Source organism: Monodon monoceros, unplaced genomic scaffold, assembly GCF_005190385.1.
Source record: "Monodon monoceros isolate NGI ecotype Baffin Bay Population unplaced genomic scaffold, NGI_Narwhal_1 Super_Scaffold_21, whole genome shotgun sequence".
Taxonomy (NCBI): Eukaryota; Metazoa; Chordata; class Mammalia; order Artiodactyla; family Monodontidae; genus Monodon; species Monodon monoceros.
In genome coordinates, this window is record NW_021703778.1 from 104,029,787 (window position 1) to 104,043,638 (window position 13,852).

At 35.5% G+C, this 13,852-nt stretch overlaps 1 non-coding gene across 1 annotated transcript; it reads right to left on the reverse strand.

Moving 5' to 3' along the window:
• Positions 1–2,597: 2,597 nt before the first annotated feature.
• LOC114905270 lies at positions 2,598–2,700 on the reverse strand. Its single transcript, XR_003796129.1, has one exon. It is a non-coding gene; the product is annotated as a U6 spliceosomal RNA (small nuclear RNA).
• Positions 2,701–13,852: the final 11,152 nt, after the last annotated feature.

Genomic DNA, 13,852 nt, shown 5'->3' on the forward strand with positions numbered 1-13,852 from the left:
TTGCAAATATTTTCTCCCATTCTGAGGGTTGTCTTTTGGTCTTGTTTATGGTTTCCTTTGCTGTGCAAAAGCTTTGAAGTTTCATTAGGTCCCATTTGTTTATTTTTGTTTTTATTTCCATTTCTCTAGGAGGTGGGTCAAAAAGGATCTTCCTGTGATTTATGTCATAGAGTGTCCTGCCTATGTTTTCCTCTAAGAGTTTGATAGTTTCTGGCCTTACATTTAGGTCTTCAATCCATTTTGAGCTTATTTTTGTGTATGGTGTTCTGGAGTGACCTAATCTCATACTTTTACATGTACCTGTCCAGTTTTCCCAGCACCACTATTGAAGAGGCTGTCTTTTCTCCACTGTACATTCCTGCCTCCTTTATCAAAGATAAAGTGACCATATGTGCGTGGGTTTATCTCTGGGCTTTCTATCCTGTTCCATTGATCTATCTTTCTGTTTTTGTGCCAGTACCATACTGTCTTGATTACTGTAGCTTTGTAGTATAGTCTGAAGTCAGGGAGCCTGATTCCTCCAGCTCCGTTTTTGTTCTCAAGATTGCTTTGGCTATTCGGGGTCTTTTGTGTTTCCATACAAATTGTGAAATTTTTTGTTCTACTTCTGTGAAAAATGCCTGTGGTAGTTTGATAGGGATTGCATTGAATCTGTAGATTGCTTTGGGTAGTAGAGTCATTTTCACAATGTTGATTCTTCCAATCCAAGAACATTTTTAGTCTTGCTTCAATAATCTTTGTCAGCGTAACAATCTCCAAGAAAACCGCTGCATCCAAGGACCATTTTGTTTGTTAATTTGTAACATGTGGGGCTGTCACAGGTGTGGATTGAGAACCCAGTCAGTCAATATCAGAAGCAACAATTGAAAATCTTCCCCGAAAATTGCCAATACAGTAACTCCGTTGAAAGCGTGGGGTGAAATGCGCAGTTGCAAGGGGCCTTTGGAGCTGTGAGATTCTAAGGAGGAGCGCAGAGCTGCACACAGGGAGGGCAATGTTGGCCAGGCTCCTGCTTCTGCTCTGGCTCCTGGTCCTGTTGTCTGGTTAGAGCCTGACTCGGAGCTACTTTTGACTTCTTTTGGATCATAACCTCTGGGGAATCTGAATTGCCTCAAACAGCAATTCCCCAAATTTCCATTTGGTATTCTCCAATGCAATGCCTGTTCACCAGGATTTAGAGGTTAAGTCATGCATGTGTTTTCAGAATTTCAGTCAATATTTTGGTGGCATTCTTTTATTTAAGGAAAGCCTCTGCTGTAAAGGTTAGTTCCAGCATGCCTAGAGTGTTTTGGAAAAGTAAGAGGTGTACCAAGACAGTGTTGACTCCTAGTCAAGGCATGAATTGTACTGATTAATAGTGTTGCTTTTCAACCGAGAGGCCATGATGAGTTTCTCGTGGTTTGTAGCGGCTTGTGAGGTGGTGTTTATCAATAACAGTGAGAGGCTGGTTTACACCTGCTTTAAGTGAGACCCCTGAAGGGTTCTTCCAGTAGGGCTGGTTACTTCACAAGAATATGCCAAAATTAGGTCCCCTGGTTTTTATATGTTCTGTGCCTACCGTGGTGTTTTCCAATTTGAGAAAGTACATCGACTGCAGTCCTGCAGATGGAGGACAATCAGAGCTAGCTCCTGGCTTCTCCTGATCTATGCTGTGAGGTGGCCTTTCCTTGAGATTCATTTCCTTACTTCAATGCCGCTGCTGTTTTGTATTCTTTTCTGGCTGTAACCTTTATATTCTTAAGCATTATCATTGCGAGTCCTGTGAGAGTTCTTCAGAGATTGAAACTTGTCTGATTGCCACCGTTAGTGAAGCCTCCAACAAGAAAAACAAAGAACAAAAATAAATAAACCAAAAAAGGCAGAAGAAACTGAGGGAGTGCAAGGAAGAGAAAAAGCAACAAAAATAAGGCAAAAAGTCTCTAACTCATATCCTCAAGAAGAAAAGGTGTTTGTTTATTCTGTCCAAAACAACAGACTTAGTGGTTATTTGAAAAAAAAAATTGTAGAAAGTTTGGAAGATAGAGGAAATTTAAAAAGCAGGAAAAAAAGGCAAAGCAATGGAAAATAGTGGAGAAAATATCCATATGTTTAAATATTTTCTAATAGAAGTTCTAGGATATCAGAGAAGATGGGGTGGGAAAATTGACAAAGAAATAATTCATGAGAGTCCCTAGAACAGAAAAAAAAATTACTCCATATTGAAAAGTTATTAACTGAGTACCAGCCCAATGGATTAAAATGTTCCCAACCAAGATATACCATTATCATGCAATTTTGTAATACCAGAAATAGGAGAAAAGTTTTCAGAGGGAAAAAAGAAAACACACCAAAACACAGGATTATGTGATTATAGTATTCTAGCAATACAGAGAAAACTCTAAAATGTTTCTGAAGAAATTTTTTAAAAGTTATTTACAAAGGATGACTTAAAATTACAAAATTAGAAAATTACAACACTTTCAAAACATGTCTATATTTGTAAGTCTTGAGCATAGGCATATGCCTCCAAAAATGTATCAAGATTCTTTTTCATGATATGAAGCAAGGTGTTATGCAGTTGATTTAACGTGTGTGTGTGTGTGTGTGTGTGTGTGTGTGTGTATGTAAAATGCTTCATGAATTTGCATGTCGTCTTTGTGCAGGGGGCATGCTAACCTTCTCTGTATCATTCCAGTTTTAATATATGTGCTACTGAAGCAAATACTCATTTAGGATTTTGATTAATATAAATACTAGTAACTAAAATAATCAGAAAAACTATTTTAAGTGTTGCAAATAGGGATCACATATTACTGCAATAGGAGAGACAATAAATCTTTCTAAATCACTAACTACCCTGTGCTGGACCTAAGGACGCTAGAAAGTAAAATATTGATGTATTGACAACTATTTAAGTGGTACATGTTTAGAAAATATTAAACATTTTAATTTAAAAAAAGGTAAATTGTGGAAATTTACCATTTTGATCACTGCAACACGTGATAGTGACTGGATATCATCCCTGATAATTATGGGTTTCTATGTAACAGTGAAATGTAATCACAAAGAACAGCCATCACAGGAAGCAGAACTTGAAAAAAGGTATTTATCATTATATCACTTGATTCATTCCTATGTTATGCAGTCTTGGCACCTGTGTGCCAGAGAATTTAGCCTCTACATTTCCAAAAAATATTTTGAAAGTCACTATGAATATTCTAGTTTTTATTCCTTCTCAAAGAAAGTCATCTCTTTCCTTTTCCTCTTTTTTATATTGCATGATATGCACCTTGGTAGCAGGGAATAGAGAGGAGAAATATGTTTCTTTGCTATTAAAATAGAGACTCTCATAAACAATGTGTTTCTATGGCCCTAGTGCCTGTGCATGCACCAGTATATGTGTGTTAACCTCATCAGCGTTTAATCCTTAACTGTACTATAGGAGATTACTTAGTACAGGATTTCTTTTTATAACCTCATAGAAGTGAGTTTTGGAGGAGGAATACTTTTTGTTGTGTTATTTACTGCATGCGGTGCAGCTCAGTAAATAAATTGTACACAGATATAGTTTATTGTATAAAGGAGAACTCTATCCAGAGCAAAGATGACTACACTGGCGGGCTCCGCACTAATCCCTCATGCTTTTTGTATTTGTGCCAAAGTACTTTTGGTAATATTAATTGAGAGGGAACCACATGGTATTTTAAATAGAGTCATGGGAATTTGTCCCATTATACAGCTGAGTAACTGTACAAAACATCCATCAGTAGTGACCACAACATAGAATATTGCATTGTGGCATCAACCCAAGACATTACATTTACCTAATCATTGACTTCACATTTATCTCAATCTATTTCAAGACAAGAAATGAAATGTTTGCTGCAAAATTACATTTCCAGCAATTTCTGATAAAGGAAGGAGATGAACTTTGGAGCAGTTGTTTTCTAAATGGATTTTTAAGACATGTTATATTGGGTCTTGAGTTCATTGATTTGTATTGGACCAAAAGGCACAGGTTGAAAGGGGACAACTCTCCAGTAGAAGAGAGAGTTGGAAGGAGATTGCTTGTTCCCTGAATCAGAGGCATCAAGCCAAATTTAAAAACCTGCTCACAGAGCAAATTTCTTTTGATTCCTTAAAATAAAATTTCAAAACCCTATAAGCACAGTGACATCTTATATCTTTTGGGACATTTTAAAGAGAAAAATGCATTACTTCAGTAGATAGCTCAAAGAATTGGAAATGAGATATAGGACCTTTTACCCCTGGGTTACCATATGATGAATGCCACCCAGGTTTAAAATGATCACAGTTCTTTCCATTGTGTTGCACTGTGGTCATTTAAGGAGTAGTCATAAGATTTCATCAAGATAGAAACCCTTGGATTCCTGGATAGGAGGCTATCATAGATCATTTATTTTGATTTCTGAACCTGAAAAAAAACTATGCTAGTTGTTTGTGAGAATATATTGACTTATCCTAAAGCAGAATAAAAGGCAAAGCTCTCCCCAGCTTAGCATTTAAATTTTATTAATGAAGCACGCAAACATAAAGCCTTTAATTTGTTTTATCCCCAGCTAAAATAACTACAGATTCTCTTTCCATTCACTAAATCAAATCCATTTTTTAATTGCATTAAACTATTTGCTTCAGTATTATCCTGTGGAAATAAAATGCATTAATAAAAACAAAGTTTAATTCTTGTCTCTTAATACCATTAACTGTTTTTCTCATCCTTTTAGCAGATAAAATGTAAATAAGAAGGCAAATAATAATATACAGATAGCATTTTCTCTTCCCTTTTCATAATTTTGGTAGTTATATTTCTCCACCATTAAGGACAATGAGTTTGCTGTTTTTTTGGTTTTGGTTCAGTGCTTCCCTTTGGAATTCAATTTTAAAACATTTATCAACATAAAGCATCCGTACTAATGGGTTGCGTGGAAATTCCAAGCTATTTTGAAGAGAACCTGAGAGGTTCTTGTGCAGTCAATAACCAATCTTATCCCTATCTTGCTTTCAAGCTATTGAATTCAGGGAATGGTTGTGTCCCAGGAATATCTATCTCATCAAGGGATCTTGGTTTTAAGAGCATCTGATGGGACTAATCAGTGATTCTGTGGTCGCCTTCTATTCAAAGTATCAGGTCATGCACTACTCTGGCACAGAGAGTTGCTTATTTTTCTAGAGAAAGAATGTTAGAAAAGAAGTGGTTAAAAAAAAAGAAAAAAAAGAAAGAAAAACAGAAACAAAACAAAAACCTTGCAATGTTCTCCTTTTGAATAAATCCAGGGTTATTCATTTGATTTTGAATTCAAGATGCCATGGTTCAAAAAGTGTTTATTTAAAAATTTTTTTTCCATTTCTCTCTCCAAATTATAGATAAAATAGCTGGCTTTAAAATGGAAAATAAATTGTTATTGGCCATTTCAGACTTGTAAATAATCTACTCAAAGGCTTACAAATGGATGGAATGCAAATTCCTATTTCAAAGAGAACCTGAGAGGTGTTATTTTAATGATTTATGAAGGAAACTGGTGTGACGATATATTCAAAATGCATCTGAGCCTCTCATTTCTTCAGTCTCCAATATTCAGACGTTCTTTCCCTCCTTATCTTTCTTATTCTCTTTCTTCCCTCTATCCCTCTCTCTCATTCTCTCTTTAATGCTCTGAAAGGAAATCAGCATGTTTTTGACTTTTCCATTATTGCTTCAGTTTTGGGAGAAGACTAGATGATAGATATCCAACTGATTGTAAAAATAGAGTTTAAATCTGTGGAGTTACAAGCAGGTTGATATCAATAAATTATATTCCTGAAGAGCGTAAGCACATAGCAAACTAGAGTGCTGAACAACTTTTAGGTGATGGTATTGAATTTCATATTTCATGGTAGAGTCATGAGTTTGAAGCTGGTAAAATTTATAAAGATCATACTCTAATTGAATGTGATGATTTCAATGCATAATTCATCATTTCATATCAAATCTGCATCCCAGAAAACAGTCTGTATCTATGAAAAAACATTATTAATGGGTAAATATGAGATTAGATGATCAGAGACTACATTGTACCACACGAAGCTATCATAAGTGATAACTAATAATATACTATATGCACTATACTTTCTTCTTCTTTGGTTTTGACTGAGATTATGTAGGATGTGTAAAGATATTAATGTCATCTACAAATAAACGTATGGAAATACTTTTTTTAGCATGTTCCATATGTGGAGTTACTTTTGCAGCGATTTTTGTTTTGATATTTTGTTTTCATTTAAATGAGTTTAGCTCTTATCTGTTGGCACTCCACCTTAAATTATCCATGATATTGACTCAGATCCACATTTTACATTGGGTAAGACAAGTCAATGACAATCTACACCCCCCGACCTCTGCCTCAAGATTAGGGTAATTCTCTTTGTGGCTTACATCATCATAATCCTCTCTGGCTCAGAGCTTCTTCTTCAACAGATTAATTTCATGGATCAACTCAGTATCCTATCCATGCTTCCCATTCCACACACACTTGGATGTAAACTGTCCACTCGTGAAACTACACACACAGTCTCACGAGATATTTGTGTGTGCTGCATAGTTTACTTATCAATTTAGGAAATGATAAAAACATCCCCCACATTGTCTATTTCTGATTAAATAATAGCATTTGTTCTAAAAGTAGGTTTTTTTCCTCCCCAAGTTTTCACTGGTAATTATTCATTTGCCATGCTGCTCAAATAATGTCTGCCCTCATGACACCTTTTTGATTGTCTTTCCTTCCTTTACTCTTCTCACTTTTCATGGTGGAGAAATCATTAGGGAAGCAAACAAAAGATTCTATGTATTCCTCATGCAAAGGAATTTAGTACTCCCTCATTTTCCCCTTTCCATCTAGACTGTGACAATGACCCTTTTCTCCATCAAACATGTTTCTAAGCAAGGACAGTTAACCCTCAGGACAACTTCTTATTCTGTTTTTTCAATACTGTAAGTATTTATATAGATAAAATGTGAGACAATGGAATCTGTTACCCATATACAATCCAGTTTGTCAAGATCATATTTTCTTCCAAGAATATAAGAACCTGGTAATCACACTCAGCAATTTGTCACTGGTTGGTCTCTCACCAAATAACATGTAGTTAATTATTATCCTGAAATCAATTTTCTTCCAACCCCAAGTATATGGGAACACCACCAATGGAATTTTTGCTAAATTCACATGTTAGGATGCTGATGACTTCAGTGGTACACTTTTTAAAAATTTGACTCTTATTATGTGCCTACGAAAATATGAGATTTTCGTAGACACTGAGACACTGAGATTATAGCAGTGTAGACAAAAATCACAGAACATCTCTTATAGAGCTCACTAACAGAAAAGTTAGATCTTTCTCAAAGCTGTATCCTTCTGGTGATTTAGCTTCCAGTGTCCTAAAAATTGATGATTTCAGGGCCAGGGAGCTTCAGTTTGAAATCTTGATATAGCTTTTGAATATTTCCCAGCACCAGTTGAATATAAATAAATAATAATACTGCTAAATACACCACTGGTATCAGTACATTACCTGTATGATGAGATTCCCCAAAAGATCACCAAAAAAATATATTGAAGTATAACTAAGTTTATTACACTTTCTGCAGTAAGACAGAACATTTTGAAATAGCTTTAGTAGTGTCTCAGAAGAGGGAATTCAGGAGAGGGTATGTATAGGATTTTTAAAGCCTGGGCTAGGTGATTACATGATGACTCTTCTAAATTGAGAAATTGGTTGGTGTTGATAGAGTTTGTGAGATAATTGCTTTGGATTGGAGAGCAAGTGTCTTTGAGCAAGACTTGAAAAGTCACATTTTATAAGTAAGTTATTTTAGTTGCTTCATAGTTTTCCAGGAGTATGTATTTCATGGAGCAGATAACTAAGTTATTTTTGTTTATTTTCAATATTATTTAGCCTAGGAAAAGTAGTGTATGCCCAATATCAGCCAGGTATAATACAGGACTCAAATTATGTTGTTTCAGGTTTTGGCTCACTTAGGAAACTAACATATTAGAAAGGTGTTAGAACATTTTTAGTGAGGCATATTCGTGAAACTTTTAATTATGATAGATTTTGCCTTTGAGACTTTATTTTGCTATATACTTTAGTGATATAGGACCTAAAGTCAACACCATTTACTTCAATTGGGAAAAAAATATATATATACACACACACATACATATATAATATTGCATAATACATAATATATAAATATGTATAACATATTTATATATTAAACATATATGATTTTCCTTTCTTGTTTTATTTCTTTGCGGGGGGTGGGAATCTTTCCACAGTATTGTACCAAAGATCCTGCAGCCCTACTACTATCAAATTCTTTTCTTTATAATTAATCCTGCATGTTTCATCTATGGCGAGTCATTTCGGAAAAATAAACTCAACATTATTGAATACATTTTTACCTATGTTTTTCCCTCTTTATGAAGTGCCCTTCTTTCTCTGTGTGCCTAGTTTTTTGTTATCCTTCAAGACTCATTACAAGCATTTCATTCTTAGGGAAAATTCTAATGACTTAAGGCAGAATGAATTTTCCCTAATCAAATAATGCATTATAAATAGTTTTGGAAAATTCATAGTTTCCTAAGGAAAAAAAAAAACCTTAACTAAATGATTAATAAACATGAGATACATTTGTTGGTAATACAAATAATGGCAAAAAAAATGTTTTTAAAAATTCATTTGTCACAGATAAAGCAAAGAAGGGATGAGATGGTCTCATAGAAACCAAAGGTAGAAAGCTGCACTGGGATAAATGAAACTAAAAGAAAACCTGTTTCAAAGTGTCAAAAACTGCAGGATAGAAATGTACAATGACAGTGAATTGAACATAAAGTTTAGAAGTTTGAGGTAATAACAAGTTTGTCAAAGTAGCTTAAATGTAAGGGTGGAGATAAAAACAGGATTTAAGGGGGCCGAGGTGTAATTGAGAAGAGAGGAATAATTATAGACCATACTCAAAAGGTTGGGTGTGATAGTGGAGAGAAATTATGTAGAAGGACCCATAGTTAGGGCTGGGACCTCTTTTGCTTTGCAGGATGGGAAAACAACAGATGGAATATTTATAACTTGGGAGGGAAAGAAAGAAGGTAAAATAGTTGTATCAAAATCCAAGAAGATGTAAAATGAGGTAGTAATGAGGTAAAACATGAGTAGTAGTATTATTCTTGAACTGGAAAAGTGGCATAGGTTACAGAGATGGGGAGAAAGAGGGAAAGAATGGCTGCAGATGTAAATAAGTGCCTGAATCAAGATTAATATATATGTGAAGATGGATCTAAGGCAATCAGAGAAAGAAGTGTGTGCTGGCTGAGTAGGAGACTTAAGGGAAGGAGGTCTGGAATAGCAATTGCAGTAATAAAAGCTGCTCATCAAGGATAATTAAAAAGATTGGTAAATTGCTTTGAGAGGTCAACTAAGTTTAGAAACTGAGAATTTATAATGGCAACAGAGTACAAATTTATAATGGCAACAAAGTAAAAATTTCTGTAATTTTTATCAGAAGCTCTTAGAATATGAATTGATTTCAGTTAGAGAAAACCATATTTCAGGATGGAGATCTTTTTGAGGACATTTTTTCATGTGAGACAGAAAATCAAGTGGGAAGAGAGTTAGGATGTTAGTGAAATATACTCAGCCAAAGGGGCTAAATTTGGGTACGTGAGTCAGCTCTCCCGGTGGCAACAAACAGCCCCCAAATCTTAGTGGATAGTGGCAACAAGCTTTTAAGATTTGCTGACAGATCTGCGGATCAGCCTTGGTTAGGCTCTGTTCTACTCTTTGTCTTCTTAAAAGAATCTTCTCTAACATGGCACTTGTCATGGCCAGTGACATCTCATTGGCCAAAGCAAGCCATTTCACATGGTCAAGCCTGACCATGGGATAGGTTAATACACACGTCCTACAGGGAGGCCTGGAAAATGTAAGATATATAAAACTGTTCAGGGAAGGGAGTGGATAATTGGGAAGAATAATAAAATATATCACATTTGAACAGGAGGGATGTGAGGCTTAGTGGTAATTTATGGGTTGAAATAAAATGAAGTGGAAGAGGACCGAAGATTAAAACGGTAATGAGTTTAAAGAGAAGAAAGGACTGAGGCAGCTCAGAGATTTATATTGGATGGTAGCTAAAGTTTCTGACGTAGACAACATTCTAGACCTTTCCACTGATGCTAAGTGGTCTACCTCAGAAACATTAGCTACCATCCAATGAAAGGTCTAGATTGAGGTCTTGATAAAACGTTGCTGAGGTAGTAAAATGGCGGTGGATTTTTTAGGGGTAATTGTGTGACTAGAATTTAGGGTTGTCACCATATGAATGTTGAAAATATCTAATTTAATAATGATCAATAGGGGAAAATAAATCAGTGAAATTCCTGAACCTCCAGGAAAATGGAGGAGTAGCCTGGAGGGGTAAATAAACATCTACATGTAGAGTGGGTGTTGAAGACTTCCAGTTTTCATTTTCTGCAAGTAAGAAGCTTGAAAGTCTCCACTGTCTTAACAACAAATAAAAAGCTAAACAGATTGAAAAATTAACAATTTTTCTTGGATCCTTAAGAGAGGGGAGGACACAGGGCAAACTACTGCCCTGAGAATGGAAAGACAGACCTGCAAATATAGCAGGTCTCACCTTACCAGAAAGCAGAGACTCATGAGCAGAAACTGCTGTGGGAACCAGCGCCAGGAACCAGTACCTGGGTGAGAACACCAGAACTGTAATTGATGAATTGCTGGAAGCTAGGTGTGGACAAATCTGAGAGTTAAAAAATTCATGAGCTAGTGGCATAGTCTTTATTTAAACGATAGTATAGCTATATTTCTCCTTTCTTGAATTGTCTGTATCTCATTATATTTAAGGATGGCAAAATATTTAAGAATTTTATACAGTAAGCTCAATAAATACTTGCTATCAAACAATAAAAAAACAAAATCACAAGGACCCACTGATCAGCATCCCCCCAGTCTTGTGAGGTTTACCACTAGGAGCTCAACGAGATTCCAACAATAAATATCAGAGAAAAATCCCCTCAAACCGCCTGCTGGATGAGGCAAAAAGGAACCATTTTGAAATAAGCCAGAGCACTCAGCTCTTCTCAAAAAGGCTTGCCCTCACGGGAAGCTTGTTAACCAGAGCCTAAATGGCTGGGATATGATCTGAGACTGACTTACCTGGGGAAGGAAGGTACCGAACTCGAAGCCATTCTAGCCATCCTCTCTCACCTAAGGGGAGAGAAAAAAAAAATTAAACATTTGTGAAGTTTAAAGTTCAGAGGCATAGTCTCACTAAGAGAATGAGACCTAATCATAGGACTATAGGACGCTTCCTCTCCCCCCACACATCACCACCACATTACTAAAGAGCTATTTATAACAGTTCCTTTTACCCATTACATCATGTCTGGCTATCAAGTAAAACTTTACAAAATGTACGGAGAGGCAAAAAAACACAAATGTGAAGAGACAGAGCAAGCATCAGAACCAGATGTAGCAGGGATGTTGGAATTATTAGGAATTTAAAACAACTCTGATTAACATGATAAGGGCTCTAATGGATAAAGTAGCATACAAGAGCAAATGAGTAGTATAAGCAGAAAGATGGGAAATCCTAAAGAACAAAAAAAAATGCTAGAAGAAATCCTAGTGTTTTAGGATATGTAAGGGTCAAAAAAGAAGAATAATAATTTGGGAAATTGTTACACACACACACATATATGTGTGTATATATATATGTACACACACATATATATATATATATATCATGGATAGAAAACAACTCAAATGTTAAAGAGGTAGCAAAACCTATTAATTTAGTTTGTTATTTATATTAAATTTGGATCAAGTATAGATTTATTTCCCCTTTACTTTCTGGTTGGCCTAAAATATATGTAAATGGGCATGCTGGAAGGAAGTAGTCATAAAAGTGGGTCTGAGAGAGGACATGCGCTATTTCAAATAGGATGCACAAGGATAACACAAGGGAGTTTAATACAAATGATCACTATAGAGCCAGTCTAAGCCAAGTCTCTCCACTGGAAGAAAACCTGCCTCAGAGAGATATTATTGTTTGAAGTTATTCATAGCAACTTTGAATGTACTCAGGAAATCAAGCAAGTTTTAGAGTTTTTCTCAATATTTTTACTAACATTCTAAGGTTATTTTATATTAAAACGAGTTTCAGCTCTCAGTGTTCTTTTATAAGTTAAGCAAACACTGTAATGTGTATCTTGGAAAACTTCAAAAATCCTTGTCCAAGCTTACGGCTGTCTAGGCAGACTGTGAGCTTTTAACATTGCAAATTACGTAACTTATTTTTTTTAGAGAAAAGATCTTAATAGTATTACAATTCATGGGTGCTGGCTTGGTTCCATTAAGTTTTTACAAAACTTCTTCAAATACTTACTAGTCACATACTCATTAAAAAATCAGTTCCAAACAAGCATCCAAACATAAAAGACACAATAGATATCTGTTGCTGCTTAACAAATCACACCAAAAATTAATGGCGTAAAAAACTTTTTATTATATCATAGTTTCTGTGGCTCAGGCATCCAGGCATGTCTTACATGAGTTCTTTGCTGTAGTCTCTCACAAAGTTGCAACCAAGGCCAGTCTATGGTTTTATCTGATGACTCAACTAGAAAAGGGTCTAATTTCAAGCTCCCTCAGTAGTTCTTGGCAGCATTCAGTTCCTAAGGGTTGTTGGACTGAGGACCTCAGTTCCTCAATGGCTATTGGTCAAAGGCCCTTGCAGTTCATTGCCATGTGGGCATTTCCTACATGGTAGTTTGCTTCATCAACCCTGTAAAGCAAGAAGATAACGGGAAAGTCTGCTAGCAATACAGAAGTAACAATCTTTTATAATACAATCACAGAAATGAGATCCTTCTCCTTTGTCATAGCCTATCAGTGAAAAACAAGTCATATGTTTCACCAACACTCAAAACATGAGTGTTGGTAAGGACATAAGTACTGGGAGGTAGAAATCATTAGGGACCATTTCAGATGCCTGCTTATCACATACCTTTCCTTAATTTTATTTATTTTTTACTTTCTATTTTTAATTTTTTCCAGCTTTATTGAGATATAATTGACATATAACATTGTGCAAGTTCAAAGTATATAATGTTATGACTTGATATGTGTGTATATTGTGAAACGTTTACCACAATAAAGTTGGTTAATACATCCATTGCCTCACACAGTTACAATATTTTTTCTTGTGGTGAGAACATTTTAAGATCTACTCTCTTAGCAACTTTCAAGTGTGCAGTATAGTATTATTAACTAAGTCATCATGCTGTACATCATATCCACATAACTTATCATCTAATAACTGGAAGTTTGTACCCTTTGACCACTTTCACCCATTTATCACCCAACCTCCCCAACACACACACACACACACACACACACACACACACACACACACACCCCTGGCATTTACCAGTCTGCTCTGTTTCTGTAAATTTAGGATTTTTTTTTTAAGATTCCACATATAAATGAAATCATACAGTATTTGTCTTTCTCTGACTTATTGCACTTAGTGTAATGCCCTCAAGGCAATCCATGTTATGGAAAATGGCAGGACTGACTTCTTTTTGTGGTTGAATAATATTCCATTGTATATATACCACATTTTCTTTATCCATTCATCTGTCTGGCACTTTGGTTGTTTCCATGTCTTGGCTATTGTGAATAATGCTGCAATGAACACGGGAGTATGGATATCTTTTTGAGATAATGGTTTTGTTTCCTTTGCATGTATACCCAAAAGTGGAATTGCTAGCTCATATGGTAGTTCTATATTTAA